Raw genomic sequence first — 25,924 nt, 5'->3', positions numbered from 1 at the left:
TGGAAGCCAGTTTCAGCCTTGAGGATCATGAAATAACTTGATCCAAAAGCTCTCTAGGACCTGCCTGGCACTGAGGGGGAGACACACGATTTCCTTCTCAGCCGACTAAGTTTTTCCTTTTATTCTCTCATTTAATCTCAGATAATGTCAGCTGCATAGCACAGATACAGGAGAAAACACACAGAGCAAGAGCTACATGCTGGAAACAGAACATGAGAATCAGCCAAGAACAGTAATTCATGATAAAACTTTTCCCTTCAGATGTCTTACCCAAGTGTTTGAAAAGCATGGCAGAAAAGGAGACCTTTTATGGTTTCCCTCCTATAAAATCCCTTAGTTTTGCAAAGAGCACTGAAAATCCTGACTGTAGGTCCATGTGCCCTGTGGAAAGCTTCCAGCATCCTTGATAGGGGAACCTACTGTTGTCAGCTTGGCTCCCAAAAGGCAAAAATAGAGCAAACACTGTCAGCCACCACTATCTCAAGGTGTGTTGGCAAGGCAGGAGTTGCTATATCACTTCTTCCAACTTCCCTCACCCAGACATGCCCTGGAACATCTCACAAGACTGAATGAGATCATTAGACACAAAGATCATAATTCACAGCCTGTCCTCCATCTCTTTTGCTTTTGGTTGTGTATTCCACCCGCCACCTGATACATTAAATGATGTCATAACATGTTCTCTCTCCAGAAACCAGAGGTATTCTTCATTGTTCTCCTCTAGATATACAGGAGATTTACTTTCTTTAAGGAATCTGAATGAAAAAGAGGGAACAACAAGATACTTTAGAAACAGGCAGTGCTCTGTTGAAATTGCCATGGTTAAATCAACATACAGACAGCCAGAGTCAGGAACAGTCACATTAACTTCAGTTTGCATCAGTTCAGAACGTGCCCCTCAAAGCTTTAGGGTCACTTAACCTTGCTTTAAGGAGCTCTGTACTTTGGGATCCCATTCGCTTTATCACCATGAAATAACATATCTGGAATTTGCATTGTTTGTACATGAACTCAATAGCAAAGATAAATGAAGTGGGAACTGCCCACATCTCTTGCATATGGAAATCTGTTTAAAAACAAGAACACCCACACAGCTAATCATCAGGAGATGAGTTTCTTGTTGTGTTGTGGTTGCACTCACAATAGAAACACTGTTCTGTGACAGAGCATTTTCAGCCTCGGGTCTTGTGATTCTCATGGCACTTCCATGTGCACGTCCAATCTCCATGAAGCCCAACAAGTCACTATGAAATGGATGTTAACAGCTTATTGATTCACATTGGAGTTCTGGGTGACTCCCTCATCAGAACTAAGAATCAAAGGTGGGGAAGAAGAAAGTACCTGGACTTTATAAGATATAAGATGCTCAAAGAGCCCTGTGTCAGACTCATGTTGAACCAGTGGCTGAACTAAGTGGTTGGTTTTAATCTAACCTCCCTCACCCACAAAGGTTGTTTGTCCCTGTTTTACCTCCTCATTTTAAGAGCTTTCTAGGAGCTGTCAAGCCCATTCCTTGTGTGAATTTTGTCAGATGCACCTCACACCAAGTCCAAAGGCCCTCAAGTGTGGCAGCCAGTCATGCCCTGCTTCCCAGGTCAATGTCATTCCTGCTTCCACTCGGGTCAGGGTGGAACAAGCTGCTTTAATTAGGGACCTGTCACCACATGAAGCAGCTGATTGTCACAGCCTCTCATTGCCAGTAGCATCTACTGGTGTGGACCCTTACAGTCTCTACAGGAATAGAAAGCATTTATCCTTCCTCATATTCTACAGGAGAAGCAAAATTGAGCAGGTTTACCTAGGAAATCTGTTGTAAAGTAGAAAAATTCAGGGCAATCTCCCCATTTCCTGCTGTTCCTAAACCACGGGTAAAGCCTACAGATACCACATGAGGCCGGGTCCACATTAAAACAAGAGCGTAAGAAGGATTTCATGAGCTATTTCTTCATCTGCTCTTGCACAAGGTCTCACCTAACAGTGGCTGTGGATGGAAATGGAAGTCCCTTGTCTCCAGTGCCTCTGTGGTTACAAGTGCCTCCAGGGAAGGCAGCAGAGATGGTTGTACCTTTAGCTTGGTCCAGAGTCACTTGGAAGGGGGCTCTCTAAGACAACATTGTTAGGAACAGATGCACCCTGAGCCCAGTGGTAGCTCAGGCACTTTCAGCTGTGCTCGGCTAAGGCCAGTGAGCTCCACAGGAATGATGTGCTGCTTTTGAAGGCGACCTGAGGTAATAATGTTTGACAACTGGGCTGGATAAAGGGGGAGCAGCCACATCTCCTCCCCAGCCTCACAGTGGGCCAGTTCAGAAAACGTGAGGATAAGGCCCATCCTCCTTTCTTTTGTCCAAACTCGAGCCCTGCCCACGGCCACAGGAGGAGGAGGGCGGTAATATCACCACTCATACTTGTCAGCAGCCCTTCACGTTCAGCTCCCCCCAGAGAGCAGCAAAATATTGCTTTCAGGAAGCAAAGCTCATATTTTCCACAGTGATGAACAGGAGAGGTTCTTCCCAGCCAGAGGCTGGAACAGCCCCCCCAGGTCCCTGTAGCAAACACCCCTCACACACAGCGGAGGGGTCACAGCTGGCTGGGTCAGCGCTGCCCACCAGGGACACACACGAAGCACTGAGCGTCACCTGGGGCTCCTGTAAAACTCCTCACAGCCCACGTGAGCTACTGGGAAGCTTTCATTAGACACCAGGGGATAGGTGAGGATGTGATTTTCCATGCCCTCTTGGCTGAGGAATAGGGGATCTGCTCTCACCAGGCCAAACAGTAGCACTCTCTCACCTGATACAAAGCATCATGCATAGACCACTGCAGAGCCTGTGGCTGGGACCAAACCACTCCTGTCATCCAGCCTTGTGCACAGCAGGGAATGCACCTCCTGCTGCTGGGCTCCTGTTAATATTCACAGCTGGCTCATGGCCTCAGGCTGGTTTCTCTAGAGCAGAGAGGGCATGAGGGGGAGGAGGAAGAAGCTGCAGCTAAGAACAGGTATTGGTATCTGCTGTGCAGCTCCCAGGACTTCTGCATTCAAGGGCTCACAATCAGAGGTCAAGTCCACATTGACTCCTGGCAACACAGACACCTTTTACAGAGGACAGAGGTCACAACCTCTGCTCAAGAGACTCAGTACATCTTCCAACAGATCTGTGAGACAGGAGCAGAAAATCCACCCCAAACAGACAGCTCTTCAATCCCCTCCAAGGCTCTTCCATCCCACACACAGAGGTGAGTCAGTGGCCTTTGCACCTCTGGGGCTGTGGAAGCTGTCCAGAACGCTTTCAGTGCCTTGACCCTTCTGGCTGTCCTGATCCCACACTCAGGTAGCAAAGCCAGCATCAGCATTTCACAGGGTGGGTTCAAAGCCAGGATGAAGACTCAGAGATGCTGACATGGTTTGTGAAGCCCACAGGGAGCTCCAAGTCAAACAAACTGGAAGTAGCTAAACAGGACAGAGGAGTCTTTTTGTTTTGCAAATCATGACAGTTGCCAGCTCTCTCTTACCTGCTAAAAGCATCTCAAGGTTGTGGAAAAGTATTTGGGAATGAGATCATGACTCCAGCTGATGTTGGAGTAATCTCTACTCAAGGGCCAAGCTGCAATCAGCTCTCCTGGGAGCAGGGTGTGCTTGAGGCCATGAGCAGGAAAGAGGACTCCTGCCTGCGGGAAGCTGACCCCGGGCAGGATGGGCTGATAGCCACCTATCAGCAAGACTTCCATTGCTAGGAGTTGGCAGAGTCTCAAAGCTGCTTGGACTGCTGCCCTGCTGCCTCCTCGCTATCCCAGACTTCCTCTGGTCCCAGGAACCTCTCAGTGCTCCCCCGCACGGCCCCACCAGGCGCTGTCCCAGTGCAGCCCCCTCACCAATCCCACCCAAACAGCCCTGGAGGGCTGCATGCCCTGGAGCAGTGGCTGGATCTTTCAGTGGGAGGAAGGACTTCACTCCTTGGGCTCCCTGCAGTCCCACCAAGGACCACACAAATCACCCACGGTGACAGCCAGCCACGTTTCACTTCTTTCAGCCTGTCAATTCTTAGAGCATATAAAAAAACCCCCAACTACTCCAAGAAAGGAACAACAAAAAAGACCCAGTAGACAGCTGTGCAAGCTCAGTCCAGATGTTTGTCTCGGCCAGCTGCCGGTGGGGGGTGTGCACTGCATTTAACAAAGCTTCCAAAGATCTGGGATTATAAAGGACCAGGGGAGACATACTAGAAATGGGAAGGAAGGAGTTGTTCCTGTTTGCACTGCTCGGATTGGTCTGACATGCAGTTCACTTGGGCATAACAAATCCTTTGGAGACTGGCAGCAAGGGAGAAGGGAGCTCTGGTTTAGCCCATCACTCACAGCACTAGAATCAGATCACACTTGAACACAGAAAAGGAGAACAATCCCAAAATATACATCCCAAATGCACATCACAAAGCAAAACCATCTACATTTTTCCGTAAGTCTGAAAATAGAGGCTACAGCCAGGAAAGAACCTCAAGTAGTTCCACTGCAGGGACAGCAGGAGAAAGAGAGATGTTAATTCAGAGAAAGGAAATGAAAATTTTAATTTATATTTTTCAGCCTGGACTTATTTAAGGTAAATAGTTCTTGTGTTATAGGAAGAAGTTGACAAGGGCTGACACAAACAAAACCACAAACAAGACCCAACACATCACCCTTGAATACCAGAAATCCTTTTCAGAATCACCTGCAGTCAGGCACTCACGAGATCTCAGCCACATGCTGCTATTAAGTGAGGGCACCCAGCAGTCTTACACAGCATTTGAACAGGCTACAGATCTTTTGCTTCAAAGCAGGAGCCAGATGGAGGTTTTGGGAATCAGCCTCATCTATGTGCAGTTTATCATTCCTAGTCAGTGTTTTCCTATGCTGCCTGGACACAGCCAGGATCCTGACCTGGATCCACCTGCTGGAAGGAATTTTGGAAGGCTTTGGTGGAAATTAAATCAGGCCCACATTAAGGGGGCAAGCACACAGTGAAGAAAGAACAGGGATCTGATGAAAACCTGATGGAGTCACATTTTTAAAAATATATCTGAACATTCCTAGGCTGCCCAGTCACCCTGGTCAGACTGCACATGTGATCCATGCCAGGAGTGGCCCAGACTGGCCAAGAGTGTCACAGGAATGACAAGCCTTTGTCCCCAGAACACACAGAGCAATATGGAACCACCAAGGCAGTTTTACCATCTCAATAAAGGAAACCAACAGATTATTTTTCCTCCCTTGAATTTGTCAGGTTTCTATTCAGTCTGGGGGGAAGAATTTTACGTGTTGGGTAAGGTACTAAGAGATGCTGTAACACATGGAGTAGGTTTTTGTATTCACTCTGCTTCAGCACTGCTCTTCTCTATTACAAGTCTGGTAAAGGGATGTGGCAGAGGGAGATATTCCTGGCTGTTACTTCGCTTGTCTGTGCAGCACATCTCATTCATTGCTACTCCCAGGTACTGAAACTCAATTCGAAGGACAAACAATGGCATCTGACTTGAGACATGTGTCAACAGGACACAGGCCACTGAGGGAAGAGGCAATGATCCCACAAGGATCCTATGCTAAGCATTAAACTGTCTTCCCAGAAAGAGGACAGGGACTCCTGGGCAGGCTTGGCTTTTGTTTCTTCCCTGCTTGTCTACCAGGAGACTCTCCCTCAAAGAATAAGTTCTTTTTTATTTGAGGACATCTGAAATGTCCTCTTTTAGCAGCTCAAAATGTGCACATAAACTTTTCACCACGAACTGTCCACAGCCCCATCAGCGCGATCTCAGTAATTAATTGGACAAACCATTTATTTGGCCACCAAATCTGACAAAGCAATTGTCACAAGTTTCAGGCCATAAACTCAGCTCTGAAATTCCCAGCCCAGGATAACAGTGGGGAGCAGGGCAGGCAGGGATCCAACCTTCAAGAGAAACAAGGCATCCTTTTGTGAACACAGCCCTCAGGGCTCCTCTTTGTCATCCAAGAGTAATTATTTTGCATATCTCATCCCGGGTGAGCTCCAGGGTCGTATTTCATTCCATCCCAGGCACAGGTGTTGTACCAGGCTTTAAGGAGAGCTGATCCTGAGGGGAAACAAGGAGAACTGGATACTGAGAGACTATTAACACGAACATAGGACTAGAAAGAGCATAGCAGATAAAACAAATATGGCCCCTTTAATTATGGGTAGGCACTAATTAATTCATGTTATTGACTAATTAATGTTAATGTCACTTCAAGGGCAAGGGAAAATGGTCCGTTTATAGCTTAAAATGATGTTATTGCTGTGTAGAAAACAAAAACAAAACATCAATTGAAGATCAAACAGCTCCATCAGGGCTTGAATTTGGTTCCAGGAAATCCTGTGTTCTTCTCACCAAGGAGCAGTGATTCATAGTTGTGTCTTGCTAAACAGGCTGGAGCTGGGTGCTCTCATTTGCTCCACTTTGACAAGTTTTTACACTTTTTTGGTCCAAATTTGCAGATTCCCAGAGCCAAAATAAGCTGTGGAGCGTCAGACAATAACAAAAATTTGAGATTTATTACCAGGTTAGTAATATTTTAGCACTTTGGAGACCTGGTAGAGAGCCAAGACGCCCTTCTCTTTCCTCTTTGCCAAGTATTGTACGAAGCAGAACAAAACAATATGGTGTCTGCCCTCAAACACTCACGTCCCAGCAAGCAGGCACATGGCAAGTGCTCCAGGTCCTGGAAAAGTGGGGACTTTCCTGAGAGGCTGTGACTGCAGAGCATCAGAGTCCCAACACGTGGGCTTGGTGCACCCGAATTTTGGGGAAATGGACAGAGATCTTGCAGTCCTCCTGTGCTTCTGTCTCCAGTAAAGACCTGAAAAGGCACAGTCTCTGAAGGGAGGACAGATGTTTAGAGGTGTTTCTGCTCTCTCTCGGTGCATTTCAGTGTCCCACAAATCCAGTTCCTTACAGATGGTGTAAGCAGCCACCTGTTTGGTACAGAGAGAGCCCAAGCTCATGGCTGCTCCTTGGCTGGAAAAGCCTGAAACTAAACAAGTGTGCCATTTCCCGGGCAAGCCAGTGCTGGAGGGGGTTGGTTGTTGCTGCTCTAGACACGAGAGATCCAGGGCCAGAATCTCAGCTATCCAACCCTTTTTTTAACTGGAAAAATACAGCTGATTAGTTTACAGATGATCAGGTGGTAAACTGCAGTTCTGGCTCACTTTCTTTTGCTTCCCAGTTTCTCACAAGAAGCCCCCCTGAGACAAGGCAGGAGATACAGCTTCAGTCAGTCACTTCTTGTCAATTCTCCTTCTTTCTGTTAGGATGGGAATTTTGTCAACAACCCAAGCAGAAGGAGGTGGGGACAACAGCCAAATAGGTCTATATAACACCACAAATCTCAACTACTACAGAAAAAGAAAAAAAAAAAAACAAAACACTTCCAAGAAGCTTCCCCCAAAAACCCTCTAAACTCACCCTGCCCTCATTACTTTAGTTGCACTAAGAGACAAATTGATCTACACTGAGCATCCTACGAGAAATACAACCACTCCCTCCATATCCTGTAATTCTCAGGTCCTAAGTAAGGGAGAATTTCAAGAACTGAACAGAGGCAAATTACAGCACCAAAGAGCAGGTGTGAACATCTGCAACAAGCTCATCAATAGACAGGCTGGTACTTGACTCCCCAAAATGCTGTGGAGAGCATCACTTTCCTCTTTCCAGCCAAATTCGTGGGCTCCTCACACTTATAACAGAACAAACCCACAAGAGTCAAGTGAGCAAGAAGTTTGAGTTGAACAGATTTTACTGGATTAACAGAGTCTCCAGCCATTATTAGAAGGAAAAAAAGTCTGAAGGACTTTTATTGGCAATGCCAGGCTTTATAGACATTGATTAGTCAGTCTAATCACACAAATAAGTATGACTAATTTGCATTTGTATTTTTAATGGCTTTCCCTGCAACACTGAGGACAAACTTTTCTGTTAAAAGAAAAGCTCCTCAATCTCAACTAGTTCCATTACTGAGATGGCAAAGAGAAGGGGAAACTTAAAAGTATGGCCAGGTATGCAACAGATACAGAAAAGCTTAGTAACAGTAGGAGATCAGCCAACACTTACTCACATTTGACTTGCTACTCCTGGGAAAAACATAGGATTATATCATCATCCTCCTCCAATTCCCAATACGTGTTATGCTTTTAACTCAGCCTTCTGAACTACAATCACAAAAGCCAAAATATACCCAGATGGTTTGTCATTCTGATTATGAAAATAACAATTGCTGTTATAACAACAATAATCACAGTGACAACAGCAATGAACCGAAAAAGGAATTGTAAAGGTGGGGAGATCAGCTTGAAACTGCCATCAAGTATTGGATACTAAGGAGCAACTAGGTGAGGAGCGTAAGAAAAATCCCAAAAAGGGCAAAGTAATCCTGGTAAAATCATGTAATCATAGACTGTTTTTGGTTGGAAGAGACCTTAAAGATCATCCAGTTTTCCCCCCCTGCCATGGGCAGGGACACCTTCCACTAGCCCAGGTTGCTCCAAGCCCCGTCCAACCTGGCCTTGAACACTTCCAGGGATGGGGCAAGAACTTCTCTGGGCAACCTGTGCCAGGGCCTCACCACTCTCACAGCCAAGAACTCCTTTCCAATATTCAATCCAACCCTGCCCTCTGGCAGTGGGAAGCCATTCCCCCTTGTCCTGTCACTCCAGGCCCTTGCCCAAAGTCCCTCTTCAGCTCTCTTGGAGCCCCTTTAGGCCCTAGAAGGGGGTCCAAAGTCTCCCTGGAGCCTTCTCTTCTCTAGGTGAACACCCCCAGCTCTCCCAGCCTGTTTCCAGAGCAGAGGGGCTCCAGCACCTGGAGCATCTCCCTGGCCTCCTCTGGACTCACTCCAGCAGCTCCACGTCCCTTTTATGTTGGGAGCCCCAGAGCCTGAGGCAGCACTGTAGGTGGGGTCTCACCTGAGTGCAGCAGAGGGGGAGAATCCCCTCCCTCAACCTGCCCTGCTGGCCACACTTCTTACAAGGGTAAGTTAGGTATTACTGTGGTTTTCTCAGGATTTTAGATGCTTTTTAAAAATGAACATGTCACATTATTAATGTTTGGTGGATTAAGAGTCACGTGTGGCCCCCTGCCCCTTACCCACCCTGCTGCTTCTCAGCACAGAGCCCAAAGCCACTAAATCAGACCAGGAATTCCTGACCACCAAGGAATTTGCTGGTTTGGAAACAGCAGTCAATGACTAGAACAGATAGGGAAGACCAGGCTGAAAAGAGATGATGGATATGAGGACACTGGAAACACAACTTGGTTCTGAAACTCTTCTCTCCTCTGAGCAAACCACGTTCCATGGATGCTCAAAGCACTTTCCACATTAGCTCGCACTGAGACCACAGGAAAGAGGGAAAAAACCCCTTTCGAAGCAAAAAAATATCAGAAGTCTTGATTTAGCAACTCTTAAAACAGATTAGCCTACATCTTTTTAAATACATCCCAAGTAAAAACATCAGTCCAATAGGAAAAAAACACTCCAAAATACTATTGTTTAGGAAAAACAGCAATTAAATGTTTTAAGTTGTATTGTTTTCCAGAAAGCTTTGAAATAAACATAGTTTTGAAACGTTCACAACTCTCACCCTAACTCTTTTCAAGCCACTTTACAAGAGTAATTTGGGAAAATAACCTTCAGGTCTGCCTTGCACATGGTTAGATGTGTGTGCAGTACAACAGAACACGGGCAGCTATAGATACTGGAGCATTTTTTCCAGGCACGTTGGCATGATTTTCTGTAGTCTCCCATCTGTTCCCAATAGGATTAGAGGAGACAAAACACTGCCTTCAGCAACCTCTACTCTTTTGGATGTATTTCGATTTTAAAAAACCCCAAAAATTTGAAAAATAACTGTCAAGAAAAAAAAAATGCCAGGGTGGAAAGTGGGAAGGAAGGGGGTTGCCAAGAAGGCTGCAGCTTCCAGAGAGCAGAGCATGAGTCAGCAGAGTAATTTTTTAAAATATATATATATTACAGAGCACAGTGATGTCCTGAAGACCACAACAGATGAAACCTCTTGACTGTGCGTGTTTTATCAATCAGGCAGCAAGATCTCATTACTTCCTGACAGAGAAACTCCCTGCAAAAACAGCTGGGATGCTTTAAAAAAAAAAAAATCCACACAAAACCCCCAGAACTTATTTATTTTTTTTAAAGAGAGCTTGAGCAATCTACATGCCCTTGAAGGGTTTGCCAGTATGAGCAACTTCTTCCACATCCTTATATCTGATTTGTCACCCCAATATAGAAGAACTTGCTTTTCTCTCACCCTGACCTTACAGCTCTGCAGGATTTGGGAGTTCTCAAGGGCTCCTTTTATTTGCTATTAAATCTTGCTGAAGACTTTCCCTTTCAGAAAACATTCCCATCTCCCAGTGGCTGGCAGTCATTAACATCTGCCACAGCAGCCAGACCTTTTCACTGGTGTTTACTCCACTTCCTTGGCACTTATACATCACCTACATTGGGCCAACTCTGCACCTCTGCACAGAGGACATGGGAAAGCTGCACCATGCACAGACACACACCAACTTTGTCTCACTGTACAGGCTAAAAGAGGCACAGACAGACCCCCTAAAGCAGCCATACCTGTCTGCATGCTTCAGTCTCACCATTCAAACTTTCTTTGGGGTCAGGTTCAGCTGCTCCAAGAGACCTTAGTCCACCAAACACCTCTGAGCTCTTGTGCAACCTATCAAAATAGCTTTTTTTTTTTTGCTCACAGTAAAATTATGATTTCCAGTCCTTTGTTACACCTCATTATACCACCCCAGTGCCCAGCTAGGACATCTGTCCCTTGGTTACCAACAATTCTGTGTCAGACTAAAGACCCTGGCTGGCAGACCCCTGCAAGCAGGATGGCAGAGAAGCTGCAATACCTGTATATCAACAGAAGGAAAACCAGCACTGTCAAACAATAAATACCTGCTATATTTTGCAGCTTCCTAGAACATCCCAGTAACACCTGTACTGTTGCTCATGGCTGTGTCACTAGGGACAGCTGTTTCTTCCCTCTGCTCCTAGGGACAGGCCAGATCCAAGGATCAGAGTGCAGCTCTCACCCTTTAACAAGAGCTGCCTAAGTGGATGGTGGAGCAGAGATGTTGGGGAGAACTGGACCTGACACAGCTCAATCAACTCCCCAGTTAGCAGCCAGGGCAGGTGTCCTCAGCCACATTCCCGCTCTTCCAGGCTGCCTCAGAAAGTGTCTCAGGTGTGTTGTGTTTGGCCATCTGCCTCTCCAGGCCCTACTTGCCTCCAGGGCTGGGCCAGGGCAATCACAAACCCATTGCCCATGGGGATGGACACTTTCTGGGCAGTCTGACTCAGGCCTTGGGTCAGGGTGACCCTGAACTCTCTATAGCCTGCACACAGTCTGCTGGTCCTTCACATCACAGGAAGGGATAATTAGAGCTCTTCAAATGTAACCAGACTATCACCAAAAATGACCCAAGCTGTGACACACTGGAAAGTGCAAAGGTGGCTGTGACTACTCTGTAATTTCCCTGGAGCACCAGCAGAAGCTGCCAGCACTGCCTGTGCCAGGAGCCTCTGGCTTGGTTTGTCCCAGGTGTTACCTCTCAGCATTGCGGGTCCCAGCTACATGGGCCAAGGAGAGTGCTATCCTGTGGGATAACTGGGGCAGGCTTTGGGAGAAAGGGCTTCTGCATGAGCACGTGGTGAGCTTTTATTCTGAAGTGAGAACTGTAACAGCTCCTGCAGCCTGGGCTGCGCCTTCCATCTCCCGGAGCATTCCTCCCCACGTCTGTGAAACATCAGAGCTCTCTGCTCAAGCACATGTGGGCTCTTGCCCAGCTCATCCCCTCCTCTCCCTTGTCTCTGAGTAGGGCCAAATTACTTTCTGCTCTATTTCTCCTGACTCAAACAGGTTTTGACCTCAGTGCTTTCAGACCTGGGGCCTGAACATGTGACCTCAGTACCCATTTATATGAAAGCCGGCTGTGATATCACAGACAGGAGTGAGGAGGTCTGGCACTAACAAAAACCTACAGGAGTCAATGACAAGGCACTTTGGGAGCGGCATCGGGCTTTGCACGTGGTTGTGGGGGCCAAGGTCAGGGGCAAAAGCACTGAGCTCAAAAGAAAGCAGTGGAGAGGTCCTGCTCATGGCACTTGGCTGATGGGTCCCTCTGCATCCCACCACACTGATTCCACAAAACATCTCCATCACAATACAGGCCCCCTTGGAACCCCCTCAGTAAAGAGTCATTAAAAACCAGCCCATTTTTCAGGTATCAGAAGGCTGAAACGGAGCCTTCTCAAATGAGGTGTGCCACCAAAATTAGTTCCCAAGCAGTTGTGAGTTATGGATGTATTGGGGAAAGTCAAGGTCCATTTGCAAACAGACTGAACGGGAGGAAACCCGACGCACAAATAATCTGCCCTGAACTCTTCACCCGTTGCTGTTCCTGTTACATCCTCAGTGAGCTCATGAGCAGTTCTGTTGCTCAATGAAAGACTGACAGTGTCTTTGCCTTCTGTGGTGTGATGTGATCGCTCCTAATTGATTTTGGCCCCGGACTCGCAGTGCGTGCTGGATATCTGGGAAGAGCAATAGCTTTAACATGCAATCATCCTGGGCAGCGACCAAGACAAGCCGTTCTCCAACAATCACTGGACACCTTCCTGCTGCAGTTCCAGTGCTCCAGCTTAGCTCATCACTTGGGTGTCTTTCCTTTGCAGCACCTGCTCACTGGAAACAAAGCCCCTCACCCCTGGCCATTCAACCTTGGATTTCAGGGCTTTGGACATTTGTGGTGAAATTGTGTACATTTTTCTTTGGAAAAGCTAAACTCCTCCATTAATCTAGAAAATCTCTGTAAAACAGTACCTATGTGACAGGCTTTGGAGGTGTGCAAGGACACAGCTGAGCTGCTGTGAACATTGGTGTGGGTGACGCAGCACAAAAATAGCTCAAATCCTAGCAGAAAGACAGCCCTTTCCTCTGGTTCTGTGTTTCATTAGTATTTCCACCCCACTATATCCCAAAGCCCCTCCCTTATCATCAAGTACTCTTCTATCTGGCCAGATCTCCTTCCAAGATCTACTGCTTGCCTTGTTGGACTTTCATAGTGAGACTGGTCACTAGAGATGTTTCACTTACTATTCTATGAACAACCCTTCTCAGTTTGTGGCATCACCAGATTTTAGGACTTCTCAGGACAAGTTTCCCACTAGGATCTCAGCTGAGAGTTTAAACTGTTGCACTGAGAACAAGGGTAGATAACCTTACCTGGTTTTTGTTTTGTAAATCAAAAGTAAGTACTGAAACCCAAAGCTCCTTTACCAGAATGGCAGATTCCCACCAAGAGTGGATAGATTTATAAACCAGCCCAGGTTCACACACCTGCTCCTGGGCAGTCTCTTCCATCCTGCAGCTGTGCACAAAAAGGCAGCAGTGCCCTTAGCTTTTCACCACTTGCCTTTTAGCAGAGGTTGTTTGCTGATTCCATGCACAATGTCCCTTTGGCCAACTTGAATCCGCTTCCACTTTCAGTCCCTGACAAGGACTTTTGATGTTGTATTCTCCATGCCTTGTGTGATTGAAAGCCCTCTCTCATATCCCTTCAGGGCAGTTATTCCTTTAGTTGTTTTCCTCCTCCACAGCTTTCCCCTATGTCCTTCATGAGAAAGATGAATAGGACTGCACACAGAATCCCCACCCCAGGGATTTATATAATCACAGAGAGTGTTTTCTGTGCTGTTTGTTATTTGTCTGTGATAAGTCCTACCTTTTGGTCTCTAGTGAACACTAAGCTGATGTTTGTAGAGGCTGATCCATAGTAAACTCTGTGCAGCTGTGATAACTGGATGTGCTTGTGGCTGGGGTCCCTTTCTCCTGTGTGCTTTACCTTACATTTGGCTAAATCCAATCTCATCTGCCATTTTCCTCACTATCCCCCTGGTACCGGGAGATCCTTCTGCATCTCTCTGCAGTCAGCTTTAGCTCTAAATAATTAAGTATTATTAGCAAACATGATCACTTTCCCTGAGTGTTCATAAAACACTCTGCTGTAAAATCCAAGTATTTCCTCCTGTCCTTTGTTTGCTATTATTACAAGTTTGTAATTGATGAAGAGTCTTTCCCTCCTAGGGAGGGGTCTTGTCAGCCTTAGTGAAGGGTTGTGTGACACTTCAAATAGTTGTAATAGATTTGAGAGGTGTGATTTCTCCCTACAAATGCCACAGTAACTCCTCCCCAGTCTATCAGTTTCATCCAAGTGCCTACTAATTCTAACATTTCTGCCAGTCTGTCTGACAGAGAAGTCAGGCTTCCTGGTATATGAGTCCCAGGAGATGTTTTAGGAACTGGTCACATATTTACCACTATCCAAACTCCAGGAATACAGACTGATTTAAGCAAGAGGCTTCACACCACAGCCAGTGGTGCTGAACTTTCCTACCTAAGGAACACCAGAGCTTCTGGGAGAACAGCAGCTCATTCTGGCAAGTTATTGCTACTCGTTCTCTCAGCTTGGTCTGATGGAGTTATCAAGGGTTAATGTGCCATCACCCTTCAGGTAAGGTGGCTGCAGCCACGCCCTGTGACAAAGATAGGGGGGTTTAAGCCATTGCATTTTACTTCACAGCAGAATTGGATAAGAAGACATATTTATTCCAGCTTTTCTGACAGGCAGTAACTGATTAGGTTGGACAATTCCTCTGCTTACAATTGTAAATCACTGTCCTTGGTACACAGGGTGTTCATATTCCAACTAGCTGGGAACTGTCCCAAAATATCACAGAATCACAGAATGGTTGAGTTCAAAGGAACTTTAAAGCCCACCTTGTTCTACCCCCTTGTCACGGGCAGGGACACTTTCCACTAGCCCAGGTTGCTCCAAGCCCCATCCAACCTGGCCTTGAACACTTCCAGGGGTGGGGCAGCCACAGCTTCTCTGGGCAACCTGTGCCAGGGCCTCCCCACCCTCACAGGGAGGAATTTCTTTCCAATATTCAATCCAACCCTGTCCTCTGGCAGTGGGAAACCATTTCCCCTTGTCCTGCCACTCCATGCCCTTGTCCAAAGTCTGTCTCCATCTCTCCTGAAGGCCCTTTAGGCACTGGCACCCTTAAGGTCACCCCAGAGCTTCTCCAAGCTGAACAGTCCCAACTCTCTCAGCCACCAAGGGACTTTCAGCCTAAGGACTAGCTCAGGGCACAGGTGTTTTCCAAGGATGGGGGAGCTCTTCACAACCCCCTGTCTTTACTGTAGAGCCTGGATTTCAGACTTACAACCCCAGTCCCCCCAAGAAAACTGTGCTGTGATGGGATAAGCTGGGATTGAGGCTGCAGGAGTGAGAGGTTAAACACTCTTGAACCATACACAAGCTGAAAGAACTGCTGCCATGGTAACTCCTAGAAGAGTCAGCCCCAGCCCAAAGGGCTGATAATGAACCTGTGTATAAGCTAAACAAAGTGCTGACGCAGCCTTCGGTGGAGCAGTGCTCCCAGCCCTGCTGTAACACAGGGCCAGGATGGAATTCCACCGTGATTGACACTGCCATCACATCATCTGTTACCAATCTCACTTTTCCTCCCTTCCTCTGCTTTTCACTTCAAGGGACAGGACCCACAGCAGCACAGCCTGCAGAGCTCTCCTTCGATCTGTTTTCCATCTGAGCATCCTCCTCTGAGGGTTGACTCACGCTCGGTGACAGAAAGCACCGCCTCTTTGGGCTCTTCCAAGGAAACAGCATGAGAGAATTCTCTAATTCAGACTTTTTGGCAGGCTTGACATACTGTGCATTATAGTGTATATTTCTAGACAATGTCTTTGCCCTTTTGTGGTCATTCCAGAACAAACCAAGCTGCCTCCCTCACCATTTTGTATTTTTGCAAACTTTCAATGCCTTAGACCAAACAGAGGTTTGGAATAAATCAAACTTTGGTGGAATTATTTTAACATATGAACAGTAAACACTCCCCTTCTATTCCTGCTTTGCTACTAATTCACATCACAGTTACTTCGGGATTTTGCTACAGGAAAATACATTCCAGCATCAGACACAACAAATGAGATGCACAACTATAACCATGGCTGTTTTGTGTGTTTATGGGAGCCCTGCATCCGTCCCAGGCTTGGGTCTTTAAAACCTGAGCTGTAAAAAAACATTGGTAGTGAAACATGAAACCAAAAGAGACTGACCCGGACTGGGATTTGGTTATACATGGGAAAGTCAGGCTGAGTTCACCTAGAGAGTTGTGAAGGTTCATGAACCTTGTCAGTGAGCAAAGGTCCAGTTCTGAACACGCCCAACCAAATGTTTTCCGGAAATTTTAAACAACTATGTGTTTGGGAACAGAGAGATCCTGTAAAATAAATAGTTTTGATAGGAAATACATTGGAGAGAGACCTGGTGGCTTCAACAATGTTTAGTGTTAATATGTTGGATGAACTGCAAGTTCAAGCTCACACGGAGGCTGAGAAGTGTTAAATGAGTGGGAATGAACCACAAACTCCTTGTTCCTGGGGCTCCGATTAAAATGTGTCACTTGAAGCTCTAGAGTTATGGAGACTTGTATTTTGCTTTATTAGATATCTGCACTGTGTCCAAAATGTGGATGTCTCTAGCTGGCTGAGACCTTCACATATTCAAAGCATTTCCTCATTTTCTCCTGAACAGCCTCTCAGGAATAATTTTTTACTGTAAATTACCTGTCTGACATTTTTGCACCTCCTTTAGGCCGTGCTCAGCAAAATACATCCCAAACACAGATGCAATAAAACAGAAGGTTCTGTAAGCACTACTGTTGACATCTGAAAATCACAAATATTTCTGGGGAACAGGTCCTTAGGGACAGGTCCTATCAGGATTACAATACCCTAAAATAAAATCTGGGAATTCACCACTGTAACAGGATTTCCCAGATGCAAAGAAGTATGTCAGCAACTCAACAGTGGTTGGGAATTTTGCTTTGGATCATGACTCTAGCTTTTTTCTCCCAGATTTGGCCAAAGGAAATGGAAAAAGATTTACAGTACAGCTAAAGACCAGCCACCAAATCTCTTGACTTCTCATCTGGTATCTAATCTTTAAATTTGAAAGGAACCAAAGCCACAGCTTCAGACTTCCATTACCACTACGAGGGAAAAAATACAATAATGCATCTTTTAAAGGTCACATTGCTAATCCATAGTCTTATTAACATGCCTGTGGCAAACAAGCTGGTCTCAAGGTGCCTCTGTTGTCCCTTACTGTGTGGGTTTGGGTAGCAGCAGTGATGCACAAACCTGCCCTGAGCTCCAAACAGGAGGTATGGTGGTGGTCTTGGCCTCGTGACTGTCAGCAGCAGGGGAAAGTGGGTTTCAGGATGGAGCCCTTTTGGTGATGAACCTACCTTTGGTACCTCTGGCTTGTGCCCCACCCGACACATTCACTCCAGGGCAGAGCTCGTCTGGTAGCCTGAAAACAGAAAGGAGGAACATTTCACAGCCAGAATTTTTTTTTTCCCCTCAACAGTAAGACTAGAAATTAGCATTGCCTTCCCCTGATAAAACTCCCCAGCCATACTGTGATGGGCAAAAGATTAGGAATTAAGAGGCGGGATGGTGGGGCACATGCCATAAACATCCTTTCCGCTGCCAGAGCACACACAATAAAGCTTAATTTGCTGGTGCCATGCCCTGCCTGTAACACACTGCCCAGATCTTCCTCCTGCTCCCAGCTGAGAGCCAAGTCATTCTATGGGATTATTTTGTTGAGAGCAAAGCTATTTGATCTGAGGAGATTTAGTACCAGATTATGGCCACAGCTTTTTTCCGGATCAATGGCAGCAGAGGAAGAGGGCAGGAGTTGTGTGGTGATTTGAGTCAGAGCCTGGAGCTTGGGAGACCCAGGTCCAGTTCTTACAATAAGCTCCCCACACATCTGGAGATAAGATACCTTCTCCTGCTGTTTCCACACTGAACCTCACAGGCAGGTTTTGACAGTGCTGCAGATTTAGGGAGAATTCCTGCTTTTCATTCACCACAGAATCAGAGAATGGTTTGGGTTGGAAAGGACCTTAAAGCTCATCTCATTCCAATTCCCTGCCATGGGCAGTTCCACCTTCCACTAGACCAGGTCGCTTAGAGCTCCATTCAACCTGGTCTTGAGCACTTCCAGGGATGGGGCAAATTGCTGCAGATTGTTCCTGCTGTCCTTTGTTTCATGAATTGGTTAATGACAATGATTCTCCCCTGGACTCCTTAAATTGTGAGTACATGGGGGTTTTTGCACATTAATATTCACTTTACATACAGACAACTCTAACATGTGTAGGTAGTGAGAATAATCTCACAAATTTCACAGTGCCAGATTTCCCAGATCAGCCAGTTCCAGCCAGGGTGGTTTTTAACAACATCCTTTGGACTCTCATGTTGTTGGAAAGTGTTACCTGAACATTTCTAGTGAAATGTGTGGACACCTGTCTAAAAGGTGTACAAAAGGGATTTGTACAGATGGGTGCTGTAGCTTTCCTGAGATAAGCATGGACAGGCTCTGCTCCTGAAAGCACTCTGTGACAACTCCTTGCCTACAAGAAAGGACTGTTGTTACCATATGCTCTTCTGCCACACCTGCAGCTCCAGAGGGAAGAATGTTTGTCTCGGGGCTCTCTGTTGGGTTGACACCAACATAACCATCCCTGGTACCACTATAAAGTCTTTCTGTATTAAGTACAAGCCATTTTATAGAGGGAAGATCTCTTCAGAATTTCAGATTAGCTCCATAGCGGGGGAAATAAAAGGTACCACACATCCCTTGCACCCCATGGGCTGAAAGTGCACCTGGAGTCCCCATCCCATCCCACTCCCCTCCATTTTCCCAGCTTGTCTCTATTTCATACACCAAACCCACAACATTGTGAATGTTAAGCACCTGGAACAAACCACGACTCAAAGAACAGCAATAGAAACCATAATCATAAGTCCCATAACCCAAAGCAGCCATCATGGGATGCTCTGAATCTCTTCCAGCTTCATAAAACAATGGCAAAACCTCCTTTGATTGCTATGGGAGCAAATTTTAGCTCTTTCTGAACCAATTAAGTACTTCTTTCTCCAGGGCCATGCCTTAGGGTTAATTCCTTGCAAAACACTGACAAAGCCGTATCCCTTTGAGGACAAAATGTAGTGGGTAAACTGTTGCCAAATCTGCTTTAATTTTTTTGTGTGTGGAACTATTAAACAGCAACAGGGCCCATCACATCCCAGGGTACACATCTACCGTGTAAAGCCCTGTGGCAGTGGGATGTAAAGCTTCATATCAGCTCGTGGGGAGCTGTCTTTGAATCAGCAGCCTGATGCAACCCATGGACCAGCCCTGGGACAGTCAGCCTGCAGGGTTTTGTGGCCCTTCATTTAGAAACCACAGGACTACATCATAAAAATTACACAGTAATGTTGCTTAGACTGGAAAAGGAAAAAAGTTAATTTAAATAAAACATCATGGAATATAACTATAATTATCATGTTACCAAGCGTGTCTCCTCTTACACAGCCCTACCAGTTACAGGAAATACTGATCAACTTGAAAATACAAAACAACTGCTCTTAGAATTGGATATACTAGTGAATCTTTCCAGGTCCAAGATGAATTCTTGGATGGCTAAAAAAGAAGTGAGTATTGGGCACTGCACACATGCCATAGGTACAAATTACTAATGGTCAGAAACAGAACTGTGGTGAGATGGAGATGATTTTAAGCCTTGATTACAGGCTCTATATTCATTCAGTGGATTTGCTAACACCTTGTGCCAAATGATAAAATTTTTACGGCTATTTATGAATTAGATCTTTATATTTCACTTATGGATCAACTTCACTGAGGTAACAGTGACCCCAGGCCCTCAGGTCCCCTACTGTAAGAGCAAAGCTAAAGGGTTGGCCAGGGAGATATCACAGGCTTTGATATCTGAGAGTCTTGGCACGGGCAAATATGGTCTCGAGACACGTAAGGAGGCAGAGGCTGGTGGTTCTGAGCCTCCACTAGTTCTTTGGAAAAGGTGGAATGGAAAAGGTGGGATGCAGAGGCCGCCACGTTAGCCCCCCCTGCCCACTGTGCTGCAGGAGTTATGACCTCTCTGGACTACAAGCAATGCCCTGGGGACTGGGGGTGTCGTGTTGCTCAAAACTGGATGCTGAAGACTCTTGCTGAGGCAATTTATTGCCTTTCACAGAGGAAATGAGTACAAATTTGGCTGGGGACATAAATAAATATGAGATCATTTGCTTAGTGCTGGCTTATGTGATGAATGATTCGTGTTTAACTGTTTCCATCGTCTGTTGTCCAAATCCTGGAGGTAGTGTCCTTCTGAGATCAACAGGAGCTGCAGGTGCTCTGCACCTCAAAACACCCACGTTTCTTAGAGCCAAAATAAGCACCGGGCACTTCTCAACTGTCTTTTCCAGGATTTAGAGTTTGCAGCATTTGTTACCAAAAAATCAAACTGATCCTTGTTAAAGCCATGAGGCAATTCATGGCTTGTCTTTTCCAAATTTCCATCCAGGCCATTTTTCACACTTATACTAACATGTTCACCAAGTCTAAGTGTTTCGCACCAGATCTTTCTTTGTGCATATATATATTGAAAGAAACCTTTCAAAGTAACACTTGGTAGAAGAAATGAAAGTGTGACTGTTTGAGATTCTGATTATTCAAAATGTTATCACAATGCACAGATCCCAACATTCAGCCTGATGTGTGGAGTTCTAACTGAAAGGATCTGACTGTAGTGGCGTGATTATGCACACAGCATTAATAAAAAGTAGAATATGGCTATAAATCAGAGTTTGCAGAGCACCCAATTAGCACTCCAAGTACAAAGTTTGGTTTCTACCATCAAAGCACTCTGTGAACAATAGAAGCCTGCACTGAAGTAGTTTTTGTTGTCAGATGGAGGGAAGATGTGGATGGTCTGGGGGATGCTGACAGGAGGAAAGCTCTGAGCTCCCACAGATTTGCTTTTCTCAGAGCAAGCACGAGGTTTAGCATAAATCTGTGCAGCATGCCACTGAAGACACACTGCCCACAAGCTTTGGAGCTAGGGACAATGTCACAGGCCATGGACAGAACATTTCCAGGTCAAAAGGTTACGACTGCCCCAGGAATAGCTGCAGGAATGTTATAAGCTGGAGGAAACATGCTGGTTTGAAAGCTGTGGGCCTCTGTGTTTTGAAGGTGAGATATACCATGGAATCAACCCCTGCAGGAGCATCCTGGGCTTTTGAGTGTTTTACTTGAAGCTTCAGTTCATCAAGTCATGTACCAAAGACCTATGGAAGGCAGACTGGGGCTCGGTGGAGCGTTTTAAGCTCCTTCACAGAAACACAGAATGGTTTGAGTTGGAAGTGACCTTAAAGGGCATCTAGTCCCAACCCCCTGCTCCAGACAGCTCCTGTGGCCCTGGCCAGGGATACTTTCATGGCAATTCCTCAGGTCCTGCGCACCAGGAAGCTGAAAGAGAACAGCTTCCACTCTAGATTCAGGTCTTGGTCAACCTGATTCCCATGCCAGTCATGAGTTTCTAGGAATAATCTACACATACTGTGACAGCAGCTATGGGAATCGCAGACTATTCCTGCATTCATCTCCAGGGTTTGTTCCAGCAGCCTTTGAGAATCAATGTCCCCAGAGAAAACTCAGGTAAAACAGGCCAAGCAGAACATCAGACCTTGCCATTCCCTGGGGATCTCCTGAGATCATCCTGTTCTGCATCTGTTTCTTTACCCCTGACTGCAGCCAACTTGACTAAACCATGAAGAGCTATGAGCTGTCTCTCCTCGTATTGTAGGGCCATTGGGCTCTGGAGCATTGCTTCCTTGCAAGAGGATCTCTGTGCAGACAGCCTTGGGAGGAAAAACAGACCCAGCCATGGTTACCCCCCTCATCCTCATGTCCATCCATACTCAGGTCTTTAAAAAAAACCCCATGTTGTTGTTACAAGCACCTTGCTGACAATAAATCCTCTCTCATACGTCCTTTTAATGCCAGCACCCTCAGGCAATGCCGAATGGAAAGAGTAAGGTTTCGGGCTCCATACCAAGAAATTCCTGTTTTCAAAAGGCCAGACACAACAGCTGGGAAATTTTTGGTTATTGCTGCTTTGTGTCAGCTCTTGCCCATTCCTGGAGGGGGGTGTAATTTCTGAAGCCTAACAACATTTGAACCAGGCTGAGCAACCTTTGAATAATTTTTTGGCTGACATTTCACAGAGGCAGGAGTGTGTGTACTAACACAGAGCTATATGTGTATTTATAGCTGTCTATACGCACACATGCCTGGGGGGGATAGGAAGGCGGGTAACTCAGCATGTCTGGTGTTCAAAATGCTGATTCAGGAGACTGGAAGCTGCCCCCAAGTTGCTGTTTTACCAGACCCTGCCTAGTTTTCACCCCTAATCCAGAGGTGCCCAGGATATCTGTTTAGGGTGAGGGTCCAGCCTGCAAAGCAGTGGCTGCCAGCAGCTGTGGTGGGCTGTAATTATTAACAGATTTGTTTTTGTGGTGTTCACATTCTCAATGCTTCCCCTGCTTTAGCCCCTCTCAGGGAGCTGTCTCCTCCTCCTCACATGCCGAGCCCCTGTGGGGACACACATTTCCATGGGCAGCAGCAGTGGAAACCATAGTGTTATCCCAGTCATCTCCTGGAAGCTGTGCCTCTTGTTCTCTCCAGCACCACACTTCCATTGCAGCAGGAGTGGTTTTTTGTCCTCTCACCCAGGGTGCTTCACCCTGGGATCCTGTCAGGAGCAACAAAGAAGTGTCCTTTTTGCTACAGTGTGTCTACAGTGTCAGTGTGGCTGCCACACACATGCCAGCAATCTTTGGAGACACCTGCACAGAAGAAGAGGGAATCCCCTCAATTCCAAGAAAAGCAAGGGAAGCTGTCTGAGCACTTAGCCCCAGAAACTTCTGGACAGGAGGTGAGACCTTCAACACACAGACAGAGCTGAACTGGAGACCTGAGATGAATCAGACCAAGCTCTGAGTGTTTGATCAGTCCTGTGCTGCCCTCCTGTACCTGTGAGCTGCTGTGGGCTTTGCCCTGGGTTTTTCATCCCAAGCATGCTCTGCCACAGGCAGGGACTATCCAGCTGCACCAGCAGCATCCAGAACCCTCTAACCCTTAAGAATCATCTCCAGACAAAAAGTCTGAGGCATTTTGAATCTACATCCACCTCTCCTAGCAAAGCCTTTATATCCTGAATATTTTGTTTTTACAGGTTCTTTGGGCCTGAGCCCAAGAAGGAACATCTCCTCCTCTTCCTCCCACCCACCTGGGCGTACAAATGCAGCCGGTGGGGGCATTCCTTGCCTATGGAATGTGGAAGGAGTTCTGCAGCAAGTCACCATGCCAGGTCTGCCGGTCTGGCTGCCTCTCCCCTGTGGGGATCCGGACTCTGCTGAGGAAAAGCAGATAGGGTTTCACACAATCCAAAGCACATGTACAGCAACTAAAGCTGCGTAAGCACTTTTCTTCCTAGGGAAAGTTTCCAAACGTACGTTTCAAAGGAATGTGAAAATATTCCCCCTCCTTTCTTGCCTGCTTCCTCTAAATTCAGCCTGATGTGGACAATCCCCCCGGACTCCTGTCCAAGAGGGATTTAAGGGTTGGGAAGGGGCAGGGATGACAACACTGGGAATTCACACCCTGAGCAACCAGCGCGGAGGAGGCCCTAAGAAAAGGACTTACCAGTCATGGAAACCACTTAAGATTAATCATACAGTATTGCCATGAGAAAACACACTCAAGCACTCAAATCCAGTGAAAATAGATGTGTTTGGGGTCATTTTCCTCTGTTTAAACATCATCAGATGTTTCCATCCTCCAGAGGCAATTCAGCTTTTTGGGCATCCCCTCCTCCTCCGGGAATGTCCATGCAAAAGGAAATTTCTCCATGGGAAGTAGTTTGTTTAAAAGCCAGTTTTCATGCTGGAGGAGAAAAGAAAGCCTTGACCAAACATTTCTGAGCAGCTGCTTTGTGCATGTATGGCTGCAAGGACTGGGGGCTGCAGAGCTGCTAAACAAGAGCTCAAGGGGAAGAAGGCAAAGATTGGGGGTCCCCAGCACAGGAAGGACATGGGCCTGTTGGAGTGAGTCCAGAGGAGGTCACCAAGATGATCAGAGGGATGCAGCAGCTCTGCTGTGAGGAAAGACTGAGAGAATTTGGATTGTTCAGCCTGGAGGAGAGAAGCTCCAGGGTGACCTAATCGCAGCCCTCAGTACAGAGGGAGCTAAAAGAAAGATGGAGAGAGACTATTTACAAGAGCATCGAGTCACAGGACAAGGGGGAATGACTTAAAACTGACAGAGAGTAGATTAGACTGGATATTGGGAAGAAATTTTTCCCTGTCAGGTTTGTGAGGCTCTGGCACAGGTTGCCCAGAGAAGCTGTGGCTGCCCCATCCCTAGAAGTGTTCAGGGTCAGGTTGGACAGGGCTTAGAGCAACCTGGGCTAGTGGAAGGTGTCCCTGCCCATGGCAGGGGGGTGGAATGCAATGAGCTTTAAGGTCCCTTCCAACCCAAACTGTTCTGTGATTCCATGATTCCATGGTAATGTGAGGTGGGCAATGCCCACTGACTGCAGCCTTCTTGTGGCCAGCAACTCCAGCTGCAGGAGCCAAGCTGGGGAATCAGCTTTTGGGGTGGTGCTCCATGAACATGGGGCCACTGTGCCCTGCTGATTCTGTGCTGGCTGATCCCAGATCCTACAACCTTTGCTTGCTGTGTGAGAGAAACAGACCTGCTGTGCTGAAGCGGGTCCGTCCATGTGCACTGACACGTGAGCATGTCCACAGCTCCTACAGCCTCCTGCTTCTCCCACCCATCCCCGAGGGCTGAGCATGGCCCTCAGCCAGGGTGGAGGGATGCCAGCTGTGAGTAAGGACCTGCAGGGCCATGTGGGAAGCAGCTATCCCTAGAGAAATGGCTGAAAACTGCATTTATATCCATGTTTTTGCACCACAAATCCCCAGCACAGAGCTGAGTCATTCCAGACAGGCTTATCAGAGATGATTTCCCCTTTAACTCCAGAAGCATTTGGTGTTATAATTATTCTTCTCTTAAATAATAAAAAAAAAAAATCCAAACAGAAAAACAACCCAACCCATTCAGAAAAAGCCTCCTCCTCCAAACATTGTATACATAAAGTCATGGAGAAGGAATGATAAACTTCCAGTGTTTCTGGTGGGTCACGACATTAATTTGCAGACTTTCGTATTCTTGCAAATTGTCACGTAAAAATGCCATTGAAGGTCTGTGCAAAGTTCCTGTTAAGGCCATTTTATTTCATATCTAGATTTAACCGATAGAACTACAGATCAATTTTCTCAGTAGAAGGAAAGCTATAGGTTTTGCAGTTCCAAAAACCTTCCCAGTGCCTTGTCTGCACAAGTGTGTGTGTCTGCACCTGAAATGCAGGCTCCAGAGGTGAAGAGAAGGAATAAATGTTTGGGCCTTATTCCCAGGGAATGGCAGGCAGCAGAATTGCATTGTGTATTTGTGTCTGTTTATACCCACCAAGGATCTAAAATTACAGTTGAAGGAGGAAGCTAAACCTGGAGTTTTTAATAAGTCTAAGCAGTTGAATTTAATGCTCAGGAGCAGGGGGGACAGTTCTGGTACTAACTGGGAGGAGGGCTAAACTTGAGAAATCGTAATAGGAGACAATTTTCACCTTATTATCCACCTCAGGAAAACCAAGCCTTTTAAGTATGCCTCAAAATAGAAGCCACAAAATGTTATTTAATGTTGGAAAAGCCTTTCTGGGACTTACAGCAGCTTTCAGTCATGAAAAGGCAAAAATACACTCAGATCCTCTTTTCTTGCAGACAACTTGAGACTAGAAATTCCTGACACCAAACCTGCCAAAATTCTCCAGA

General features: G+C 46.4%; 2 long non-coding RNA genes across 4 annotated transcripts in view; both read right to left on the bottom strand.

Annotated features, from left to right (window-relative positions):
• LOC135416966 (uncharacterized) overlaps positions 1-25,924 on the bottom strand; it is a 177,380-nt gene that overhangs the window by 43,382 nt on the left and 108,074 nt on the right. The window contains exons 4-6 of one of the 3 annotated variants that reach the window (XR_010431832.1): positions 23,320-23,442; positions 21,715-21,889; positions 17,401-17,465 (exon numbers count right to left, since the gene is read on the bottom strand). This is a non-coding gene — a long non-coding RNA (uncharacterized LOC135416966). Of the gene's footprint in view, positions 1-17,400; positions 17,466-21,714; positions 21,890-23,319; positions 23,446-25,924 lie in introns of all 3 variants that reach the window. The other 2 variants (XR_010431833.1, XR_010431834.1) reach the window with 2 other exon arrangements.
• LOC135416969 (uncharacterized) lies at positions 5,790-9,817 on the bottom strand. Its single transcript, XR_010431837.1, has 2 exons — positions 6,672-9,817; positions 5,790-6,083 (listed from the first exon to the last, which is right to left on the bottom strand). It is a non-coding gene; the product is annotated as an uncharacterized LOC135416969 (long non-coding RNA).

The sequence above is a fragment of the Pseudopipra pipra genome, chromosome 7 (genome assembly GCF_036250125.1).
Source record: "Pseudopipra pipra isolate bDixPip1 chromosome 7, bDixPip1.hap1, whole genome shotgun sequence".
Lineage (NCBI taxonomy): Eukaryota > Metazoa > Chordata > Aves > Passeriformes > Pipridae > Pseudopipra > Pseudopipra pipra.
This window is presented reverse-complemented; position numbering and strand designations above follow the sequence as displayed.